Raw genomic sequence first — 25,541 nt, 5'->3', positions numbered from 1 at the left:
AACAAAGAAATTTCAAAAAAAAATAAAAAATAAAAATAAATTTACTCCATCGCTCTTAAAGAATAATTTATCCATGCTAAAGCAGATTAAAGAGACAAAAAAAAAAAAGAAAGAAGCCATGCATGCAACATGTGTGCAGTTTGGGATATTTCACCACTTTATATGCGATAACCCCAATCAAACAGGATTTTGAAGCCTGATTTAGTGTCCTTTTTGGCTTAATCTGTTTCATTTCCTAGTAATCTTAATCTGTTTCATTTCCTAGTAATCTAAGTGTTTTGTGAGTGTACTATAGGTTGCAAATGCTCTCCCACAACCTAGTATTGAGACTGGATATTTTAGTTCTTTATCTTTTATTGTTGGAATGTTGGCAAGAGCAAACCTTACACTTTGTTACTTTTTCTAGTGCTTTACTTACTGGAAGTGGTTTTCAGACTGGACTAGATAAGAAAAGGAAAAGGTGTACATGACATAAAGGGCAGGAATGAAGCAAGCATTGCATGTAAAGTATTTGTCCTTCCAGGTACCAGCCAGATGGACACATATGAGCTGCTAATGGAGCCTGGATATGAATCACCTTTAACCATTATCTTCCATTTTTTTATTGGCCAAATCACATTCCATCCACCCATGCGATGTCTCACTTTAGCTTGGCTACAAAGGCAAGCATGATGACAACAACTAGTAGATGGGATGATTTGGCTATTGACCATCTCACTGATAAATTTTATCATGGCCAGTTGGATTTTAGCTTTATCTACCAAATTTTACTTTCCCTTTCCCATGTAGAAGTTAAAAGGTCATTCTTCGATCCTATTGATAATTAAGGCGAGATCAACTTTACCAAGGCTTTTACACCTTTTATCTTACTTTATTTTATATGTCTTATTCATTACATAATAATAGGCTGGATCCTTTTAGGTTATCTATTAGTTTTGCCCCGAAGAACAAACTTACCAGATACACATTAATCATTGCTTATGCCCAAAGCTATATGGTCTACAAGTCAAAAATTCATCACATACTGAAATCACAATATTTATAATAATTTGTGCTTTCTAGGGTTTTCAAGGTCTGCTAGATTAATAGTAAAAAATAATATATTTCAACTCAGATGTTTGCTGAAATATAGAGAATTAAGGCATCTAGAGGCCCTTAAACAGTCTATTCTCCTTTATCAATTGCTAGTCAAAGCAGCTGCATCTGAAAATGAAATAGGATAGTTGATCCAGCATCCAAACAAATTCTCAACAAATGCAAATTAACCAATATTAACTAATTATTGTTAAGAATAATACGATCCATCTCAATTTAACAACAATTTATCATGTCACAAACGACCTAAGTTTCTACATACAAAAGAAGCAAGACGACAAAATCAATACCACAATCAAAGCATCTTGAATTCAAGAATTGTAATGTATAATGCCGTCACTCCTAGCTCTATAAAATTTTCCAATCAACTGTTTGGCTTCTGCTGCTTCCTTTCCTGATTATGCATGTACATTTATATCTTCATTATTCTGCTGAAACTTGAAAAGGAGTAAATTTATTCAACTGAAAAAGGATAAGGAGCCGGTTTCCATGATGATTAATAGACTCGACGACTCCTCTCTGGACATGTTTCTTTCTTTTTTCTCCTCGAGATTAAAAATGCAAATGGGATATATCCAATAAAAGGAAGTGTGCATTTATGCATTTCTATGCAATCACCAGGAAGAAAAGTTCAATCTCTATGAGTCAGAATCTAAACTTAGCTGTCCCAAGCAGCATGTGCACCCCACGAGTGTCAGAACTAGTCATTGAAGGCTGAGATGCTCCAAACTACTATAATTTATCATTCTACCTCAGGGGAAAAAAATAAGACACCATATATCTTACACATTGGTAAGCCATGTGCCATGACCCTGCCAAGAATACAAATGGTCAGGTTATTCAATGTCATGCTATTTAATCAGGCAGCCTAAAGCTTTCTTCATCCTTTCCATATCGAGGTAGTACACATGTACGACTGCTTCAGGCTTATGAGTGTCAAACAAAAAAAAAAAAAAAAAAAATCCATGTAAGACCAATGAAGGCAATGTGGTAGTTTGGAGCATGACTTTCCTAGAGCTTCAATGTAGCTTATAGTCCAATCGAGTCATAGATGAAAGAAAAGTGGATTTCCATTCAAAACTATGGTGCTCGATTTAAAAGCAGATAAGGTGCAATTCTTTTCAGAATTCCGCATGTAAACTCTCCAATGTGACTGCTACAACAACATAAAAGTAGGCAGTGCAAGGAAGAGAAAGAATCACAAGTGGTTTGCAATGATCAAAAGAGAGCAATTACCATGGTAATGGGGTGTGATGGTGACCCCTCTCTCTGTTCTGCACATGTAGGCCACGTTAGACTTGCCCTAGGATCCTTGCAAGGACAACAGAGGAAGGCCCCAATAAGATCACAGCAGACCAACTCCTTTCCCTTAAAATCTGCCAGGACATAACAAGCACCTCAGGTTGAAAGCCATCTTCCTGTTTTCTTCCCTAAAATACCATGGTGGGATTCTTAAGGACCACTATTCTTGACACTGATAGGAAGCCTAATCATGAGATCACGGTGATAGATAGCTACTTAGCACAGAGGTGACCACTTGGAAGATAGTAATGCAAAGCCACAGGGATCAATTGGACATGTAAACATCATCCCGTAGTAATTAAGTACAGACAGTTGAGACAGGAAAATTTTTCATATAGCAGGAAAGAACAAACTGAGCAGACAGTGATTCAGGTAACAAGGTAACATGTGAAGTAGATGCTTCAGGTATATGCTGAAAAGAAGACGAATATTTATCTTTAGCATGTACTGATGGATCTGGATCTGTTATAGTGAACAAAAAAAAAAAAAAAAGAAAAAGAAAAAAGAGGTGGAGTTGTCTGCATCACAAAGGAGGCCCATGGAAAAGTTTGTAAATGTGAGATATTGAAATCTCAGACCTGGGTACCTCAACATGTTTCTCGATCTGTTGGAAGATGACAAGAACTTCCTACAGCTGTTATGTCTTTGACAATGCATCAGTGCCACAAGTAATAGACATAAAGTTTTGGAAGAGTAGCAATAACATGGTATAAGGTTCCAAAAATTCTCTAACTAAATATCAATGTGACTTAACAACATCTTGTATCATTCTTCTCGTGCAAATAATAGATTTGATGTATGAAGTTTCCCAAATAAGACTATATTCAACCGTGAATCTTCTTTTCTGAGAGTACCTGGACAAATATCGAGGAGATGTTTGCATGAAGTTAATGCTAATACCATCTAGACATCTAGTTCTCACTGTTCCCCAGCTGATGTATGTACCAAGTCAATGCTGTTAACTTTCACTTCTACCCATTTGCTAGTTTACATTGTTCTGTTAGATGTAGAACTTTGCAGTTCTAAGCCTACGGGCATAAAGATATCAAATATGTGAATGAATGCTCTTTCCTTTCACTTTTGTGGTGCACTGAGAATGTAAAGGCACCAAAATCCATCTAGGCATGCTGGAAACAAGATCATTTAGCAGTCCAAACATTTACAGATTTAATTCTTATAAAGCTCGATAACCCATCTAGGTATCTTGGAAAAAATTTATCCTCAATTTGATTATGCCTGATTGTTACAAGGCCATGATTTAAATACATGAATTTTGAAGGAAAAAAACTTCAATCTGCCAACTATGAAACTTCTTGGAATATATGTTCCCAACGCTTATACGCCCCTCTCCCCCCCCACCCCCACAAAAAAAAACACAACATTGTAAATGCGTCTGCTCTAATAAAATTGATTACAACTCGGAAGAAACAGGAAAAGAAAAATATGACCAGGGGAATTAAATCCCTCTAGCATGGATTTACATATAATCCAGTTTCACTTTTTGCTCATGGGAGGACCTGGCAAAATTTACTGACCAGAAGAAGCTTTCGACTGCTGAGGGAGGCCATCAATCATGCTCAACTGTCTCCTGAGCTTAGCTATGTGGGCCTGCACCTGTGTCAGAGAATAATTGGCAAAAGTCATTCCATTTTCAAGGATGGAGATTAATTCAGCATCTTGCACTTCCTGAAACACTAAACCATCATAAGGATATTTACAGGAACTCATCCATCTTTATTCTTGCATTTTCATAGGACTAGAATGTGCCGTGTTTGTGTTCAGAATATCATGGAGACCTTCATCTTCTCTTTCCTCCTGAGTCGATGGGAAATGGGTGGGTAATATCTAAACACATTTTCTCCTCAAGTCCTGATGTCTTCCACCAGAAGAGAACAATGCATCCAAAACCACACGAGGGCATAGAGAAGTATGCTGCATATCCTATGTATTCCCTACACATATCATATACATGTCTGTATATTTATATGAATTTTCATATCTTTATCTATATGTATGTGTATATATAAAGACAAGTCCATAGTTCTTCTAACTGCATTTTCCCATCAAGTTACTAGCTGAAGACCTTTCTTTAAGTGGGCGCCGCATGTGTTCTTTCGGATGGTGCTGCCAACAAAGTAAGGGAGGTGAATGCCAACCAGCCTTAGATCAGATGGTTGGCATCCCACTCCACTTACCAGAAGTCTAGTTTTAAAATCCTGGTGTCGACATTCCAACCATATTTTTCTTTGAAAAAAAAAAAAAAAAGAAGGTAAGGAAAAAACAAAGAGGCAAATGGCCACCTCCATCCTCCTCCATTCATGAAAAGAAAGCATGGACAGCTATGATCACTTGTTGGACTTATCTTGGAAGCATGAATGGTTGTAATTGCCTCCCTAGAGACAAGTACAGCTGAGACTCCAGAAATCTCAGCAGAAAACAAGGATAGCTCATGGATAGAGATGTGACCAAATGTTTAAAAAGAGGAGGATGTAGTTGAGAACAACTGAATTAATCCCAGACATTGAATGATGAAACAAGCAAGATAAGCAAGGACTGAGAAGCTGCAGGAAAGATGCAACTTCCCTGCTGTTTCTGCCTATGTTATGAAAATGACTAGTCGAATACCGCAAGCGAAGATTTGGGACCAGCAACTTTGGTTCGTTGTTCAGAATTCAATGACTTGATGACCAGATTTGACAGAAGCTCTTGAAGAGAGCTTGTCGACATGTCAATTAGACTAGACAAGAGCCCATGACTAAGCTGGAAACATACAGTGTGCTCATGCTAGTTGACCTTGATTGTGGAGAAAGATCTACCAATAGGCATTGTTAGACATATGGTTGGAAATGAGATAGAGACCAACAGATCTTGTTTCCTCTGCTTGCCATATCTTGAAAGTCTCCACAGATCACCACCACTCCCAAATTATAGTCCAGAATCCAGGATAAGAGAGTCTAGCTACAATCAACAAAAGAAAAAAAAAAAGGATTGAAAGTGAAAAGAGGATTCTAGCTACATAGGAAGTCAAGCCACCAAAGATTTTCCCTTTTAAATAGTAGAGATAACCATTCAGTAAGAACAATGAAAATTCTCAGAAAATTCATTAGTCATAAAAACGTAAAGTGAATTTCTCAGTGATTAAAAACATGCTACGCAGCAAAATAATTATGAAGAAAGAATCCTAATGATACAGCAGTGGACTTTCCTATAAATATATTAAGGGTGAGAAAAGAGTAGATTGTCCCATATTATGGGATGGCTCACAGGCCAATTATGGATGTAAACAGATCTGCGATGCCAAGTCTATCAAACCCAACCCCACGCAACAAAAAAAAAAAAAAGGAAGAAATGAAACCAAATACCCCTCACCGATGCTCTAGCAATGAGTTTGCCATACTTCAACAGTCTCCTTTGATTTTACCCTACTACACTTTGACCACCCATTTACCATCTACCATCATGATTGCCCTCTCTGTCAATTCCACTATCCAACCACCACAATGCTGCTCCATTTACTCCCCTTTGTCATTCTCTAAAAATCCCCGTCTCTCTAACACACATTTCCTCACCACCATGATAGTGTAGCTGTTCACCATAACCTGAGTCCCTCTCAAAGATCAAACCAGTGCAAGTTAGGTTACGAAAACATTTTTCTGACATTAGACAGATGTAGCTTGATATGTATGAATGTGTTGCACTATTCTAAGGACATTAATCTATGATACACCAAGCCCAGGACTGTCTTTGCAAGGTACAAAAGCCGAAATGAAAGAAATGATGGAAACCCAACCATTGGCAGGCTTTACTCCGGGCATTGGATAAAACCCAGCATACAGTTATTTGTATCCAGAAAAGAAGGGAAAAGAAAGAGAAGAAAAGAAAAGGAAAAAAAAACAAAAACCCATTACACTATTTCAGCATGCTTGATCTATTCTAACTCTGATATTTACATGGTGGCTATGATATTACCATATTAGGTGCAGTCATCTCTAATTTTGCACTAAATTTTATTAGCCTACAATTTTGCCACCCAAAGCATGCCCGGGATCCAGGATATTTGTCATAACCAATGCATCCAACACAAGTTACGGTACAAAATACAAACCTTGTTTGTTAAGAATATGCCCATTGATGAGTAAACTTTCCAGACACGCGCACACACACACACACACACACACACACACACACACACACACACAAAAAGAAGAAGAAGAAGATAGTAGTTGCGAACAAATCCCAAATTCAAGTCTCATTTGCCAATCGAAGATAAGCCATGACTTATTTATACATCCTTATCTGTCTGCAACAGATGTCAGAGAAGAGGATTGCTCTTTAAGCCCATGGTCCAGTGACTTGATGATCACGTTTTATCAGCCCAGACAAAAAGCGATCATTTTTTCCTCTCTTTTAACAAGTCTACCCAGTTCCCAGCCTTATTCCTTTCTCAATCTCTTCTACAAAGGGGATGGATAAGGTAGTTGGATGAGGGGCTTACACATGGTGACACATATATTTCCACCTGTCAACCATCGGTCCAAGTTTCACCCACCATCTCTTCAGTTAATCACCTCAGTCAGATGAGAAGAGATGACAGCTGGGTCGAACTAGTTGAAGCTAGTCTAGATTATGTCCAAGTTGCTATGGGTGGGAATCTGGCCCATGCTTGGTTACATGTAGGTCTGAGTACATAACAGCAGCCTACAACAAAAACTCATGAGCAAGTCAGCTTTATAACAGCAAATTTCTGAAAACTAGTTTTACTTCATCTATTAGCAAATACGTGTGATCAATTATAACTGCAAACCAAGATAACATATTCATGAGCATAAAATCAATTTAATAGGAAGTTGATGGAGGAATATCTACAATTGCTAGGACTCTTCTGACAGTTATCTTAGCACACAGGTAGCTGATGCAAATTGTTTCATCTTGTATTCCGACCAAGGATTGTGTGTTCCACATGACATATTTCCCGATAACCAGACTCAACAAGGCTTATCCAATCAACTAAATTCTGGTCTAAATCCCGTTTATAATTTGTCTGTTGATCATGGGAGGGGTGTTTTTTAAATCCTATAACGCAGCACTCAACAAACCTCTTATAGACTAAAATAAGAAACACACAATCTAACATTCATTTGCCAACAGCTCTATTCCTAATGCAAATGCACTATCCAGAATTTAGAGAACATGAAGTAACAACATTGTTTTATTCATTATTAAGATTTTTAATCCTGTATTCATCTGAGAAAACAAGGACCTGTTTCCAGCATGTTGTAGAACTGGTCTCAATTGTTAGGATCATAGACACATAACACTGTTATTGATGTCATGATCATGATTTTAGGGTTTAATTTCTCCAGTGCACAGACATTTCAGATGAGGGTATGTGTATAGAGATGCAGAATAAACGCTACTACAGCTGTATGAACCAAAGTCATCTATGCATCATGTTTCTAAAAGAATAATTTGTATGCAAATTTTTTTAAACAAAAAAAAGATTTAGTTCTTACCTGCTGATGAGAGCAGCTGCAAGTTTCAATAGCTCGTCTGCCTCAGAGAAATTCATGAACCACTGACTTAGTGAGTGATCTTTGGTATCACCTTTTTCCTTTTCATTCACATGTTCAACAGGACCTATAAAAATTAAGAAGGCAGTTAATTTCTTGAGAACTTTATCACAAAGTGGAAAAAGAAAGCAAAATTATACCTGGTGGTGGTAAGTTTAGACCAGCAGGTAGCCTTGGAACAATTGCAGCTGGATGATTTTGGACATGGAGAAAAAAAATGCCTCGGTAGGCTCAGAAAAGACTATTTCATCATATACTTCCACAACAACAGGCCTTTTTGTAGACTGGGGTCCATTATCATCCTCAGGATCCAACTTTAGTTAGTGATATCTCAAAAAGTATTAGCGCAAGTTGCATGTAAGCATGAAAAACAAACAAATGAAAACATTTGACAAAATTTGATGATCTTTGCAAGAAATTTACAGATCCAGCTGCTTGTCACAAACATCACTGTGGAAAAAGAGGGTAATAGCTATTTCAAATTCTCCCCATCCAGATTCTGACAATTCATAAGGTGCTGATTCAACAACCCTTGTTGGATCGTTGAAACTAGGATGCAGTTGAAAGACAGCATGCTTGACTATCATACTCGAATCCTCATTTGTCGTGCTGTGAACATAAACAGTCCATTTGTGGGAATTGTACCCTAATAATAAACTTACATGATGTTAGCTTACAAATAGTTATTTGACTTAAGATGAAGATGATGTAGCACATTATACATCACAATATACAGCTTCCCATAATGAGAACTACACCCAAAGCAAGAGTTAGCAAACTGCAAGGCTTATTCGCTTGCCTTTTTACCAAACCAGAATGAAATTGTTCCATATACAACTGGAAAGCGGATCTCCACGTCCTTGAGTCTTCTAGTCTGATTGTAAAAACAATGCAATCTTATCATAAAGACCATGTCAAATTGAATGAAAAAACTACAAATGAAGGGGGCACTAGCGGATATATCATGGTTCTTTCACAATCATATAAGATAAAAGGTTAAACAGACTTTCTTTTTGGAGCATGTTAGAAGGCAACTAAATATCTAATATTAAACTCTTTTAACAAAAGATCTCTCATCTAAATCGCATTGTATTTCCTCTACATCCCAGTTTGTAATAGAAGGCTTACACAAGATTATAGAACTTGATGAGGACATCCGTATTCAATCTCATGCTGCTCAATGAAAATTAAAAAAAAAACTAATTTAGGAATTATTGAACTCTTTTCAATCACCCTTGTTGTCTTGGTGGCTCAGGGCTCTTCCCCTTCATCACCTTGTCAACTGTTCAAAGATTGGCATCCTCTTCCTCTTCAAGGACCAGATACTTTGCATCAATAGTTACTTTAGGGAAATTTCAAGGGGTGCGCATTGAATAGCAAGGACAAAGTGGGTATGTCCCAAGTAGGCGGCCACCAGGACATCTTGGTTAGCATGTAGGCCTTTGTTTAAGCACCCAAGTACCCCTAGGGCTTGAGTAGCCACTTTAATTGCTACCTACCACTTAAGGGCATTATTGTAATATGTGTGTGTTTTACATGATGCCAACCTATCCTTCTCTTGCACACACACTGTCCACAGTAAAACATTTGAAATAGAGAACACAAGGATTGTGAAAATAAAAGCTGGGAGTGTATGCACCTAGACTTATATGAAACATTCGTTTGTACCTACATGTTTTTGATACCATCATAAATAATAAATTAGATAGAGAAGTAGGAGAAGTACATAAATTAAAAGTTTGGGTCGATTTATCCAAAAATTTTCTAGTTAATGAGATCATAATCATCCATCACATACTCCTTTTCTATCAAAGCTCACATGTACCTGCAATCCATCCGGTTAGGATCATTAACTTATCCATGTGAAAGTCACATTTGTTTTAATATCAAGAAAACCATCAAAGTCCCCCTCTATGAATCGCAAAAGCAATAAGAACAAGTGGTATACCCTATTTCTTCATGGATAAACGAAATCAACTTACACCATGCATAGACCCAAAAGAACAGTAAAAGAATTTTGGAAAATCACTTACTCAGATCTGCAGAAACATTTGGATCAACATGTGGTTATTAATTTTGTTGCCACCTACCGATAAGCAGCAATCATTTTCAAGTTCGTGCTCATATATGGTTACAAGAAGCCTAAATCTCCAAAGAAGAATAAAAATTAAAAAAAAAAAGAATCTCAAGGAACAAAGAAAGAGGAAATCAATTTACAGAGGGAAAGAAGTAAGAAATGTTGGTCAGACATCAATCATCCATGTAAATTATTGACAAGAAATTCATCTTCTGTTAAAAGAGATGAGTATAGATCAGGAAGTTGGCATGGTTATATCATTAGCAGCCAACAATTTCTACTTATGGTATCACACTTAGTAAAGTTTGTGTCACTATGATTGTCATAGTAGTTCTTATTATTATCTTCATCATTGCTATTCCTATAATTAGTATTGCTGTTCTTATTAATATCATAATATGAGCACATTTAATTGCATAAAGCCATTTTGATCATGTAAGTCCACATACCACATGTTCTTTATTATATTTAAAAAAATGAAACCTCATATGTAGATTACTTTTTCCCTTCTTAAATATAAAATCGCAACATACATTGATGCTTCTTAAATGCTCTCAAGTTCTTTGTTTAAATTATTTTTCCTTTTTCTTAATATGTTTCATAGTTTAAGCCATATCTACTTCAATAGCTGCTCCAATTTCAAGCTAATTAAGTCAAAATTAGATATCACATGAACATATATATAAATTTGCCACTGAAACTATCCAAATAAAATAGGAGATCGCATGTAATTCTACCTCTATGTTTTTTGTTTCTTCTTTTGTTTAAATTGGTTGTAAAAGATATGCAATTAAAAAAAATGTTAATAATGGGTTCAATATTACATGCATTCCATCAATAATTCTTTGCATATAATCAATGACATTAACTAAAGTCAATCATGAATCAAAAAAAAAAAAGTGAGAGTCAATTAACTAGCATCTATATGTAGTCAAGAGACATAAGGGAAAAAAAGGGCAGCCTAATGCACAAAGCTGCCTCCAGGTCACAATAGAGCAATCTTACCATTGCATCAAAGCTCACATTCTCAGGAGACATAAGAAAGAGAGACTAAAATTCTTTCATACAACTTGAAAAGCAAGTTAGGGGGTGCTTGATTCGTGACCGGAATCGGAATGGATTGAAATCGGAATCTGAATGACCAAATCTTTTGAAGCATTTGATTCACGACCAGAATCGAAATCGGAATCGGAATGAGAATGAAAATTTGAATCCATAGGAAAGAATGGGAATTGAGTTTTAGATAGATTGGGCCACTGCCATTCTACCCCGAAATCGGAATCAGAATGGGACTCCCCACAACCAAGCAGCTGGAATGGGAGTCACCCATTCCAATTCCCATTCCAGACCTCCATTCCCTATTGTTTCTTCTAATTTGTTGGCATTTCCGAAGACTTGAACTTCAAAGTAAAACTCCTTCAAGATTTAACATCTATTAAGCTAATAATACAACTTTACCTAGATACAGTACCATAACTCACTGCCCTCCTATTGAGGCAAGCATCAATACATAATTATCAGTGCTGAACTCGCTCGAATGTATATGTTTCTAGTTGAATCTCTTGTTTGCTTAAAATATTCAACTTCACATCTTCATTGATAGAATTTGGACTACAAAGTGGTATCTTATGATTTATCCCATGTCTTATGTTTTGGAGAAATAAAAGGGAGAATTGGAGGGAGGGGAGACCTTCCAGTCGGCGGCGTCATCGGAAACCCTAGCGGCCTTGAAAAGTTGGCATCGGGCTGCTGCTGCTGCTGCTGCTGCTCGCCGGCGTGCTTCTTCGGCGCTGCCGGTGCTGTCTGCGGCATCGAAGACAGACCAACGCCAGGAGAAGAGTAATCGATTCCAAGGGGGGAAAAAAAAAAAACAATGAAAAGAAGAAGACGAACCTGAAATCTTTCTTTTACTTCGGGTCGGTTAAATTTGAAACGGAAATCATAAAACCCAGCTTCAACCTGGAACCGTGACGGTTCGACCGCTCTAACCGCCCGGTCTGCTGCTCAGATGAGAAACGGTGGGAAGCCTAGGGTCAACCAGATCCGGTATGATTCGGGAAGAACTTGGGGTTGGGTGAACTGTGACTTAACCCAATCTGGCCATGGAGGTGAGGGACTACTTTGCCGAATTCTGTCGAGAATGATCGGGACATAGGGCTGGAAGTGGAACAAGCCAGGCTAGATTATACCCCCATCCGAGCTTGATCTGAAATTTTTTTCGAGCTTCAAGCCGGGCTTAGACCCGAAATTTTCTAAAAGATCCAGGCCCAAGCCCGGGCCCGAGCCCGGATTCGAGTCCGACCCGAACCCAATTGGGCCAGCCCACAACCCACACCATCTCTTAAAAAATTCAAAAAAAAATCCTAAGCCCTAATCTATTCTGACAGCCGGCCACGACACCGCCACCGCCGCCACTTGTTGGATCGCCTCCAAGTGCGGCGACCATGCTGAGGCCGATCGATGGTAGTGCTCCAAGATCTTCTGCGATCATGTTGGAATCCAGAATGAGGATCTCGACAAGCACCACCTCCTGGAGAAATTGGAGGACCTCGCGGAGGCCGTGACGAGGGAGAAGGAGGTGGCTGAGCTTCGCAGCGAACGTGAGATCTGCTGCAGCAGAGGCCGGATCCTTTCTCTTCTTGAACCCTCCCACTAGGGCCCCCGGCTTGTTGATCTTCTCGTTGGCGCAAATGGATCCTTCTCCTCAGGGGCCTCCTCAACCTGGTCCTTCTGCTGCTTATCGATAGGGAGGGAAGCAATGACGAGGGCGACGGTCACAATCTCGTCCCCAGCAGTGAGGGTCTCCGATGGGAGCTCAAAGAAGGCCTTGGAGAAAGAGTCAAGGTGGGCACGACGGTCGAGGGAGAAGGCCTCAACGCCATCAGAGAAGATGAAGATGGCGATGGCCTAAACCCGACGAGCATCGTCGGAGAAGATGAAGAAAGCAATGGCCGGTGGATGAACGAGGACCACAGTCCACGGTCAGGGGGGCTAGGGTATCAAATGGGGAAGTTTAGAAGATAGAAGGTGGAGTCGGAACTATCAAACAGAAACGGACGCACGGGATAACTCATAAAAATTAAGAAAAGCGGCATGGAATCAGGCTCGAGCTAACTCATAAAAGTAAATGGGCTGAACTTCGGGTTGGGCTCGAGCCGGGCAAAAGATTTGTCCGAACCTAGCCTGAAAGCAAAATGGATCCTATTTTTTTGACCTGAGCCTGGCCTAAATAGCTTTGGGCCAAGTCTGAAATCCGACCCGAAGCTGGTCTGGCCCGATGGGCCTTAGGTCGGCCCAAGCCCACCTCCAGCCCTACCGGAACACAAAATTTTGGGTAATTTATGGTTTTAGTCCTCTATGGATAGACGGTGTTTTTAACTCATCCTTGGACTTCAAAAACTCCTAATTAGGTCCTTAGAGTTTTATTTGTATTTTAACATTATCCTTCTAGTTACTTTTGGCCAATTTTCGATACCAAAAAGTTGCATATGATGCATACATGACATTCACTTTCCTGCCAGCAACACTGTTGGAATATGGGTGATGATATGGCAAGAAAAAGAATGCCAAAGTATAATAATATATAGAGAGAGAAAGGTGGAAGGCTATGTAGTTGCAGGCTCGACTGGAAGAAGGTGATGACAAGCTCGATTGGAAGAAGGTGATGGCAGGCTTAACAATAGAAGGAGGGCAAGGACTCAACATCATGATGAAGACGGAGCAGGCTTAACGCTATATCGAAGGTAGATCGAAAGGAGGATGCTTGCTCAAGGAGGAGGCAGGAGGGCTGGGTTGTTACAAGGGCAAAAGATTTGGTCATCGCCAAGGGTGGAGGAGGAGGAGGAGGAGAAGGGGTGGATGGGGGTCTGGGTCTTAAGAATAGAGGAGGAAGACGAGGAGGAGAAGGTTGGATGCTGAAGATAAAGAAGAGGCTAAGGAGGAGGAAGGATGGCAAATAGGTGCTAATCAGATGTTCCTGAGCATTCTTATGTCAGAAAATGGTCTGAACCGACTGAAAAGGCTATATTAAATTACACTTGAAAATCAAGAGATATAATTATAGATTTTTAAATTATAATAACTATATAAAAATATTTATGAAACTCAGAGAGTTAAAAATATAATTTAAGATATATAGATAATGATGTAGCATATAGATATTGAAATGCCATTTAACGGTTGGACACTTTTGGATCGAAAATTCCACTATGATATGTATTTTGCACTGTGTCATTACTTATATACTACGTCATCATCTATATACCGTATCATTGAAAAAAAAAAAAAAAAATTTCATTATGCTATATCATCATCCATATGTTAACAATGATGCTAGTAAGAAAAAGAATACCACGTGTATTATGTGCAACTTTTCGACACCAAAAATTGGCCAAAACTAATGAGAAAAATGACATTAAAACACAAGTGAAACTCTAAGGATCTAATTAGAGGTTTCTGAAATTCAAGGTGATATGTTTTTGAGAGCATATATTATGATGATATGAGAAGAAAAATGTACAGCTTGGGCTGTAAAAATCAGAAGAATTGTTTATTTACTTAAAAAAACCTGGTTGATTATTTCATTAATGTATAAGCAATCTTCCCTGTCTTGGGATGTAAATTCTATACCTTCCACATACCCTTTTGACAGTTCACTCTTTTAAGACTCCAAAGGTCAGTCAAATGAAATGCAGAGAATGAGCAAAGAAATATAAAGCACTATAGAATGAATTAATGAAGATAACAATGAAGGACAGCAAAAAAAAAAAAAAAAAAAAGAATGCATGTAATTAGTGCGCACTGAGCATCAAAGTCCTCTGTTCAGGGAATAGTGAGGTCTTCATTCTGATGCCTATTTCTCCCTCTACTCTTCTTGGCATGTATTGGGAAAAAGACCCTCCAATTTGGACGTTTGGAACCACTAGCCACATAAACAACAAAATGACTTTTGTAACACCTTTGGTTACTATGTAAGATTGGTTTTTTTCCTGATTTAGCCAAGTTCTCAATTGGCATAACCTCATTCCCATGCATGTCTTAGTATTTTAGGCAAAGACGACTGCTAAGGATCATACATATGTGCACAGAAACTTCAGTGATAGCTTATAATGCTCAGCCATTCATGTTTTCTAAGTTGGAAATATGTACCCCCATCCCTTCCATTCCAAATCAAATTTCCCCAGAGATGAAGGCCCAACTAATTATAATCTTCAACCGCCTCCCTTGTAACGTAATAGCCACTTTTCTTCTGGATATTTTAATATTTTCTGCCCTTAAAGACCAACTTGCAGTGAAAGACTAGATCTAGATTTTAGAGAAGATAAGCTGGATTTGAAGCCATGGTCATTTATTTCATATTTTAGGGGGGTCTGCATATAAATTTGTGTGATAATCCAAATCTCAAAGCAGCCAAAGAGATAAAAAAAAAAAAAAAAAAAAAAAAAGAGAAACATTGAAGACTCCCACTGGGAGTCTTCTTCCGCGCGACCTCATCAGAGAAGAAGTTAAATCCGAGAAGGATTCGGCCTCTCCTCCACTCTATAAAATCTCCCCTCCCTCCTCCAAAGCCACCTACGGTGAACACCGACAATTTTCCTCCCTCTTTTCTCCGTTGAAGCCACGGCCTCCGATTATTATATTCGTTGGAAAACTGAGGCCGGAGACGCCATCGGAGCTCAGGTAAGGCTCCAACCTTTCTTCTCTCTCTCTTCCCTTTCTCCTGTGGCCCCAGATCTTACTGCCGGCTGCCGACTTTGCCGGAAATCGAGAAAAAAAGGATGCCCTATTTTTCAAATGATTTTTTTCATAATTTCACGCTGGCCGAACCTCGCCGTCGGCCATCTCTAACTCCACTACCGTCGGTCACCGCTGTCGAACCACCGATCGTGCCGCCGCACCTCACTAGAGCACAAGCCACCAAGGCACCCCCCTTCCTCGTGTCCCTCCTCTGTTTGGTCAAGAAAAGAAAGAAGAAGAAGAAAAGAAAAGAAAGAAAAAAAAAAGAGAAAAAAGGATTTTCTCTCTCCTATCTCTCTATCCTCTCTCTCTTTCTCTCTCTATCGTACCCATGGACCCTATTATGAATCTGATATGATCTTTTCAAAAAAATCTGAATTCGCTTTAATATCTATGCAGTTTGTCGATCCAAGTCTGGCTCTTACCATATATTTATAAATCTGATCACCATTAATCCCTATGGAGTTACCATGACATGATGCTTGATGATCTTGATCATAAATTTTTCTTTTGAAAAATATGAAGAATTTCTCCACTTTCTCTCTCTCTACTTTCTCTCTCTTCATCCACTTTCTCTCTCTAAAAAGATCTATGGATCTTGTACTGAGTCATGTCTTTCTCTTCAATGGCCCATGTACGAACATAAGATGATGTTCCCAAAAAAATCTGAAATTGCTTTGATATTCGTGCAAGATGTCGGACCCCACCCCAATCATGTCAAATACCCTCGAAACCTACTATTGATGAACCTGTTGATTGATTTTGGTCTTGATTCCACTTCATACTTCATGATTCTTTGATCGAATCACCTACATCTGATTCTTGGTTAGAAAGATTGTTAATGTGGCTTGAATTTTGGATATCTTTTATGGGCTCGAACTATGACCCAATCTGAAAAGCCCGCGTTGCGACCTGAATGAAATATTTTGGGAGGTCTGTAGTGGTAGCGGAGGGCATGGGCCGATAGGCCCATGCCCGAAGCCCACCATTGACCTCATTGGGGGGTGCGGGGGGATGCGACGTTCGATCATCGACTGCTCAGCTTCATGGATGCTTTTGCCGGATATAACCAGATCCAGATGGTGCTCGAGGACGAAGAGCATATGGCCTTCGTGACCGCCAAGGGCCTTTATTGTTACAGAGTGATGCCCTTCGGTCTGAAGAATGTCAGAGCCACCTATTAGTGACTCGTCAATAAGGTCTTCAAAGCTCAAATCGGGTGCAACATGGAGGTGTACGTGGACAACATGCTAGTGAAGAGCGCACAGGCTTCAGATCATGTCCAAGACTTGGAAGAAACTTTTTGCATACTTCGACGACATCGGATGAAGCTAAATTCGACCAAATGCACCTTCGAGGTAACTTCGGAGAAGTTCTTCGGATTTCTCGTTTCTCAATGCAAAATTGAGACCAACCCCGAGAAGATAAAGACGATTATCGACATGCGGCACTCGAACACCAAAAAGAAAGTACAGCAGCTCAATGGAAAGATCATCGCACTCAGTCGATTCATTTCTCGGTCAGCTGAGAGATGCCTCCCGTTCTTCAAAATCCTGAGGCAAACAAAGGACTTCTCTTGATCGAATGAGTGCCAGCAGGCCTTCGAAGATTTGAAAAAATATCTGACTTCTCCACCCCTGCTTGTAAAGCCCGAGGTCGGAGAAATATTGTATCTTTACTTGGCTACCGCCCCAAAGGTGGTTAGTTCGATACTCGTCCGGAAGAACGAGAGCTGAACTCACCAACCCATATATTATACCAGCAAAGTGCTCCACGAAGCCAAAACTCGGTACTCAAGAGCGGAGAAGATGATATTTGCCTTGGTCATATCAGTGCAACGACTCCGTCCGTATTTTCAAGCGCACGCCATCGTGGTCCTCACCGACCAACCCCTGAGGGCGATCCTGCATCGCCCCGACATATCAGGACGACTGACGAAATGGACGGTGAAGCTGAGCGAGTTCGACATCCAGTACCGACCGCGACCTGCTTTGAAAGCCCAAGTCCTAACCGACTTCATTGCAGAATGTCCGACAACCGACCAAATATCGGAAGACGGGAGCTCCAAAGAAGCTGCGACCTCTGAATATAACTTCGGGTCAACCTAGGTATTACACATAGATGGAGCTTCCAATGCTCAAAGGAGCGGGGCCGGGTTTCTGCTTACCAACTCGAAGGGAATAGTTACTGAGTACGCCCTCCGATTCAACTTCAAAGCCTCTAATAATCAAGCCAAGTATGAAGTACTTCTCGCTGGCTTGAGAGTGGTGAAGGAGCTCGGGATCGACAGCCTCAGAGTCTTCTCTGACTCCCAGCTGATTGTGGGGCAAGTCAGAGGTAAATTCGAAGCGCGGGATCCGACCATGGCGAAATACTTCCAGAAGGTGAGAAATCTCATGGCGCACCTCAAGTATTTTGAGATCTCCCACATTCCCAGGATGGAGAATGCTCAGGCCGACGCACTCTCCAGGCTTGCGACATCCGCCTACGGTGCTTTGGGTCGGACACTCGTAGAGAGTCTCGAGCAACCGAGCATCGATAAAGCTGAGGAGGTGCTACAATTGACGACCGAGCTAAGCTGGATGGATCCGATCGTTCAGTATCTGGCTGACGGAACCAGCCCCGAAGACCCCACGGAAGCCAAGCAACTTCGATGGATGGCCTCCCAATATGTAATGATGGACAGGCGACTCTACAAAAGGTCGTTCTCCCTTCTTTTGCTAAAGTGCCTGGGACCGACGAACGCAGACTACGCACTCAGAGAGGTATATGAAGGGATCTGTGGAAGTCACCTGGAGGACAAATCCCTGACCTACAAAATCCTACGGCAAGGTTACTACTGGCCCACTTTGAAAAAAGATGCGACTGATTTGGTTCGGAGGTGTGGGCCATGTCAAAAGTACGCCAACATACAACACCGGCCCACCAACCAGCTGACTTTCATTGTCATCCCGTGGCCCTTCGCTCAATAGAGAATCGACATACTCGGTCCTTTTCCTCCAGCGTCTGGCCAAAAGAAGTTCATAGTCATCACAATCGACTACTTCACCAAGTGGGTGGAGGCCGAACCCCTGGCGCAAATAATCGAGCATAAGATGGAAGACTTTATCCAGAAGTCCATCATCTCCAGATTCAGACTGCCACACACTATCATCACCGACAATGGACGACAGTTCGACAACCATGACTTCAAAGAGTTCTGTGCAAGATTTCATATCACGCACAAACTAACCTCGATCGGACATCCACAGTCCAACGAGAAAGTCGAAGTAACCAACCGAACCATTCTGCATGGATTGAAGACTCGACTGAACAAAGCCAGAGGCCTCTGGGTTGAGGAATTGCACTCGATCTTATGGGCGTACCGAACGATGCCCCGTGTTCCGACCGAAGAATCTCCTTTCAATTTGTCCTATGGGACGGAGGTAATGGTCCCACTTGAGATCGGGCTACCATCGACTAGAGTTGAGCAGTACTGTGAACCAGGCAACTTTGAGTGTCAGAGAGCTGACTTGGACCTCCTACCCAAGCTTCGATGCGAGGCTCAACTCCGCATGGCTTCCTACCGACAAAGAGTGGTCCGATACTATAATTTTTTCAGACCTGAAGACCTGATTTTAAAAAAGGCGAAAGTCTCGAAGCCTCAGGATCAAGAGAAACTGTCCCCAAACTGGGAAGGACCCTACAAGATAGCGGACACCTGCAGGCCGGGTGCCTACCGACTTGAGACCCTGGAAGGGACGACCATTCCCCAGACTTGGAATGCCGACAACCTGAAATTATACCATCAGTGAATTCTGTATGCCCTTGTTCGGAATACAACTCAATTTCAAAGCCCCAGAGTCTACAAAGTTCGACTCTCTGCCGAGGGTCGGCCCTCGCCAGAAGTATGAGCCCTGACGCCCCGACTTGGGCCCAACGTTTCATTGGGAACCTATGGCCCGATCGTCGATGATACATCAAACTCTTACGAGAACCGTTCTGTCTACACTAACGGAAGGCCAGCACTGACGATGAAACCTCTCTAAGTTGAAGCCGCGCTTCTTCCACAGTCGACTCTCGATCAACGCGGCTGACTAACTTGCCGACTTAGCTTCAACTAAGAAGGACAAAATGCCAAGACAACCACGATCGCACTTGCGACATACCGACTTGGTCACGATCGATTGAAGGATATTCGGCTTGCCACCATTTATTATACATCCCGACGTATATGCCCGACCAAGGATCGGACAATGGATATTCGACTTGTCATCGTTATCCTAACCAAATACGTCGGACACTACTCGACTATCAGATTCTACGGAATAATCATGTCAACGAGCTACGTTCAGAGATTGATTGATGCTCAACTCGACGTGCACGCCCGACCAAGGTCTGGGCGACGGACTCTCGACCTGCAGTCGACCTGCAGTCAACACCCAAGCTAACTGCATCGAACGACTCTCGACCATCGGATCCTACACAACCTGTATGACAGTCAGAACGTCGGTCTGCGATCGGGGCTTGCTCTGTCCTTAGCTGGCATACGCTACTGACTATCTTGATTAACTACGCTGGATCCTACCAAACGTCCTAACGAGGTATGTCGGAGCTACGACCTATACACTCGGGGACGTCTCGGCAAGACATACACTTTGAACCACATGCAAGAGAATATTCGAAAAGTCTTCGATTTTATTTAGTTGAAGTTAGACTTACAAAATTGGGCCGAAGCCCGATTACAAGTATCAAAGGCGAAATAAAAACAAAATAAAAACGACGAAGCAGACACTCTGACTACTCATCGGAATCGACTTCCTGCATCGGGAAGAGTTCGGGAGCGATCGGTGTACTCGCTTGGGTTAGAGTGGGATCGGAGGTTGGAGCCACCTCACCTTCGGTAGCTCATTCCATCGGCCCAGGGACGACCTCCTCCGCAGCCGTCTGATCCTCCGATATTGGGTCGGCTTCCTCCTCTGCGGCTTGATCCTCCGACCCCGGAGGGATGATGCTGCTCAGGTTGAGTTTCGGATGCAGCCGCTGAATTGCATCCCGAGCATCCTCGTACCCCACTTGGTAGGAGGCGAAGCCGCTCTCGAGAAGCTCCTCCCGGTACTCGTCCGAGCCGCGGAAGTCCTACACCACCCAGCTTAACGCCTCTTTAGCCGACTCTGCCTCCGCCATCACTATGTCAGCGTCGGCTTGGGTGGAGGATAGGTTCTCCTCGACCTTAGCCAGATTTTTTAGACTGACCCGAAGTTGTTCGCGCTCGACCTCGAGCTCACTAATGCAACCATCCCGCTCACGCCGCAGCCGATGAGCGAAACGGGTCTTGCGCTTGACCTGCTCGCGGGCCGACTGAAGTTCGGCCTCCAAGGCAGCCAGACCGTCGGTGAATCGAAAAATCTCTTCCTCGAGCCTGGCTTCGCGATCGACCGACAGCTTCAGCTGTTCCACCAGCATCGCCTTCTCGGCTTCAGTGATTTTTGCCCTATCCTTCCAGGCCGTCTGAATGTCGCCGAACCTTCGATACCCGACCTCCAACTTGGACATGGTGTAGATCAACTGCAAGTAGAAGGCCGGTCGTCAAAAAAATAAAATGATGAAAATAATAATGGAGAGGAAAGAAAAAGAAGAACTCACCCCGATCATGGTTGGGTAGAAGGAAGAGAGTATCTCGATCATCTGCCGACTCTTCAAGAGCTCCCGATCGACCAGGAGAATGGTTGCCTGACACAACCTCCTGGCCAAATTGTGGTTGGCCAGGGCCAACGCTCCCTTGAGAACCCGAACGTCGGACGACGCGATGCGATCCGCCGACCTTGTGTCGTCCACCGGCACCATCGGAGCCTTCCCCCGATCAGTCGCCCAGGCCCGGAGATCGAAGAAGGTTGGAAAGCTTGAACTCGACTGAGTTCCTCCCGAGGGCGCGATGGGAGCCGCCGCAGGTCGTTCGGGCTCATGTGCTTCGATCCGAACCTCTTTCACAGGCGGGGCCATCGATACTCCTTCGACTGCCCCCTCCGTCGCCCCTTCCTCAGACGGTGCCTCAGGTGGCACCGCCGGCATCGATAAGGCGATAACTGGTTCAAAGCCCGATGCTCGTTCGGTGTCAGGCTGCACAGCCGCCATCGCAACGGCAGTCGGGGATGATGTCTGGGGCCTCTTGGGTGGCCGCGAAGGTCCGACCTCGGGCGTCGGTCTCTTTCTCGCCGCGTGCTGCCGAATATCGGTATCTGTTAGCCTTACTCTCAGTAGCATGCCTGCAATTTCAACGAAAGATTAGCACAAGTCCGAAGATGGATGAAAAAGTCAAAAGACGATCGATAGACCGAATTGTACCTAAGCGGAGAACCGAACTTAGGCCGGCGTCATAGAGAGCTTGCTCGGTGACAAGCTCTCTCTACTTCGGCACCGACATATCCTTCAGTCGGTGAAAGTCCTCTCGATCTTCTGCCTCCACCCGACTATTTTCGTTTGGCTGAGTTCGAGGATCATCCCAGCAAGAAGGAAACCCCTAGGGTAACAAAGAAGAAGTGAAGAAAAATTGATTCTTCCACCCGTGGATCAACGATGGAAGATCGGTAATGAATGAAAGGCCCTTCTGGAGATTGAAGAACCACCAACCTCGAGCTTTCGGATGGGGTCAGAGGATGAAGAATGCCCGAAAGAGAGAGATGCAGGAAAAGGTCGGCAAAAGCCGACACAACAAAGCGAAGCTGATTATTAATCAGACTGAGTTCGGTGCTAGTTGCGCCGGACAAAGTCCGTAATAATCCAAGACATTCCGGACGAACTCCGGAATCAGAAAGCGAAGACCTGCTCGAAGGTCCTCAACATAAAAGGCCACCTAGCCTGGAGGTGGGTTGTTAACCCGACCCTTAGCCCCAGGGGAGAAAAGTCAGAACTGCTCCAGGATACCATATTGTTCCCTAAGTCGTTCGACGTTCGGCCCCGAAAGTGAAGAAGCCTCCACCTTCGGGGTTGACCGAAAATCATCGGTCGGGTTCTCCGACTGACTTCCTCGAGGAGAGGTTCTAGCCATAACGCTAGCCCCAAGAAAAGAGAATAAAAAGGAGAATGCAAAGGGAGCAAAAATGCAAAGGGATAAGAATGAAAAGCTTCGAGAAGAGCTTTCAAAGAAGGAGGACGGAAACAACTACCTGGGACTGGGAGACAACTCGACAGGACCTCAGCGCCAGAAACAAGGTAGTAAAAAGTGAAGCTTTGGATATGAGTGGCCGCATATATACAAGGCCCTTCGACGGTCGAGATGAAAGCATGCCGAACGAGGGTTTCTCAGATGTTGACACGTTGCAGCGCCTGGGCCCTTCCTTGGTCCGACAGTTCGACGCACCTACCCCAGATCAAGCCACGTCGTCTCCATCCGCGCGAACGGTTCTGGCCCAATAGCCCCTTGACACGTGACGGAAAAACCGCATCTCGAAATTAATTAACCGATGGCGGTTTGCATTCCCGATGAGACGTCTGACACCGGATCGTCTGTTGGTACAGTCGTCAGAGTCAGGGCATGACGTGATGAAAAATCACTCCTTTCGCCCGAGGCCGTCGCCCACATGGTAATGCGGGCCAACACGACATCAAACTCAGGAGCGGGGGGGCAACTGTTGGGATATACCGGCTGATCCCTATATACCGATTTATCCTCGGAACGGTCCGACCGACGCCCGACTCTACCCATCGGGCAGACAAACGACTCCGACAATGACTGCCAACGATATCCGACTAAAGGTATGCCGGCCAAACAGATCAATATTATTTCCAACCGGTCGAACAGTCGAACCCATATCACCGACTCGCTGTCGGGGGTGACAGCCGACGTCCGACTTCCACAAGGCACCAGATCAACTGACGGTGTTTTCAAGTCATCACCCGATGTCCCGGCAACCAAATACCGACATACAGTTGGCCAGTCCGTCCAAACGCCGTACAACTACTATGGACTGTTGTCCTGCCAAGGACATGCTGTACGACCGCCATAGGGCATTGTCCTGCAAAGGACATGGATTAATTCCAATAACTTGACAACCCACGATGATTTGATAGCCCCCGACGATTTGACAAACTTTCAGTTGTCTACACCATTAATGGTGGGACCATGCCGTATTCTACTATAAAACGGGGTTAGACAATAGTTTTGGTAAGCTTTTTCTCTCTCGCTGAGCTCCTGATTTTTTCACTGTTGCCCAGTCTCCTCTCTGACTTAAGCATCGGAGGGTCTCCGCCGGAGGCATCTTCGGTCAGTGAGGACTTTCTTTGCAGGTGCGCGTCTTCGACGATCAAGTGACGAAGGAATTGGCCACAACAAGTATCATACCTGAATCATCCTTTGTTCCAAGACCTGCTCCATGAAGCTGAAGAAGAATATGGATTCGACCAGCTGATGGGCTGTTTAAGAGTTCCATGCAGTGAAGATGCCTTCAAAACTCTCATTTCTCATATGAATGGCTCATGAGATAATAATAACAAGCTGGGTGATCACTAACCACGTCCATGTAGCCACAGAATGCAACATGTCGAGTTTTCTGTGATGTTTGATGCTGTAAACAATTTTGATGTAATGGCAATATATATAATCAGAAGAACTCAGATTAGTTACTTTTCCATGTGAAATAATTCTTCAGTCTGAAACAGTTAAGTCTCATCAATATTTTTTTCTTCTATTATTGATAAAATAAATATTTTCTTCTGAAAAGTAGAGGATCATTTTATTAGATCACAAGGGCATCAATCAGAAGAGTTTTTATTTATTTATTTATTTTTTATAGCATCAGTGGTTTTCACTTCCCATATATATACTTGGTAGAGCAATTGGTTGGTAGACTCTTGTATCTTTCTTTTGGCCCTTGGTTTAACCAACTGGAATATCTTTCAACGCTTAATTTTTTGATGCTAGTGTTTAGAATCAAAAAAGGTAACTCTAAACTTCAGCTCCAAGTGGCGAGTATTTTCCTCTAGATCCAGTTTGCTGAAGCTCAATGCCTCAGTGTAAGCCCTTCCATACTTGTAGGTACTCTGTGTTAAGTCCTTCCAGGCCATTAATTACAGCATACTACATTTATTCTTGGCTTTAGTCATTGGGCCCTGCATTGTTTCTTTTCTTTTTTGCTTTTTAAGAGGGAGACGTAGGGAAAATGAGAAACTTCTCAGGAATGCAGCCTCTTTTGATCCTTGTGATGTAGGATGATATCCTATGCAAAACGAGGTACTAAAAGGAGTTATTGGGATATGTGAGGAGAATAAGGCCACCATCCAGACAGTTCTCTGCTTACTTCTTATCAAGCCCATTCTATCTATCCATATATTCAGATCATCGTACCAACACTTGATCTCATTAATTTGGAGAGTTCTCTGGTTCTCAATTGCAGCTTAGGGAACAATTTAGCAGGAATTCGAGCATGAGAAGTGACCCAAGATGAATTTATAGATTTGATAATACCCAAGACATAGTGTTGAGATGGCCGAGTTGGTCTAAGGCGCCAGATTAAGGTTCTGGTCCGAAAGGGCGTGGGTTCAAATCCCACTCTCAACACGTGCCTATTTTTCTAATTCAATTATTTTAAAATAAATATTTTTTAAGGCTGCTGTTTTAAAATTGGAATTTTAATTTCATTATTCCTTAAAAAATTATTGTTCTATGATAGAATTTTATTTCATTGGTTTTAAAATTATTGTTTTAAAAATTGGATTTTGAAAATCTGATTAGCATGTCTCTTCTCAGTTTTTAATTTTTATTTTTATTTCAAATGTATTGTTTA

The 25,541-nt window shown here is 42.2% G+C and overlaps 1 non-coding gene and 1 pseudogene across 1 annotated transcript; one reads left to right on the top strand and one right to left on the bottom strand.

Annotated features, from left to right (window-relative positions):
* Nucleotides 1–3,597: 3,597 nt before the first annotated feature.
* Nucleotides 3,598–12,316, bottom strand: LOC105054667 (transcription initiation factor TFIID subunit 14b-like; annotated as a pseudogene).
* A 12,918-nt stretch (nucleotides 12,317–25,234) lies between these two features.
* TRNAL-AAG (transfer RNA leucine (anticodon AAG)) lies at nucleotides 25,235–25,315 on the top strand. The gene has a single exon. It is a non-coding gene; the product is annotated as a tRNA-Leu (tRNA).
* Nucleotides 25,316–25,541: the final 226 nt, after the last annotated feature.

This window comes from Elaeis guineensis, chromosome 12, assembly GCF_000442705.2.
Source record: "Elaeis guineensis isolate ETL-2024a chromosome 12, EG11, whole genome shotgun sequence".
Taxonomy (NCBI): Eukaryota; Viridiplantae; Streptophyta; class Magnoliopsida; order Arecales; family Arecaceae; genus Elaeis; species Elaeis guineensis.
This window is presented reverse-complemented; position numbering and strand designations above follow the sequence as displayed.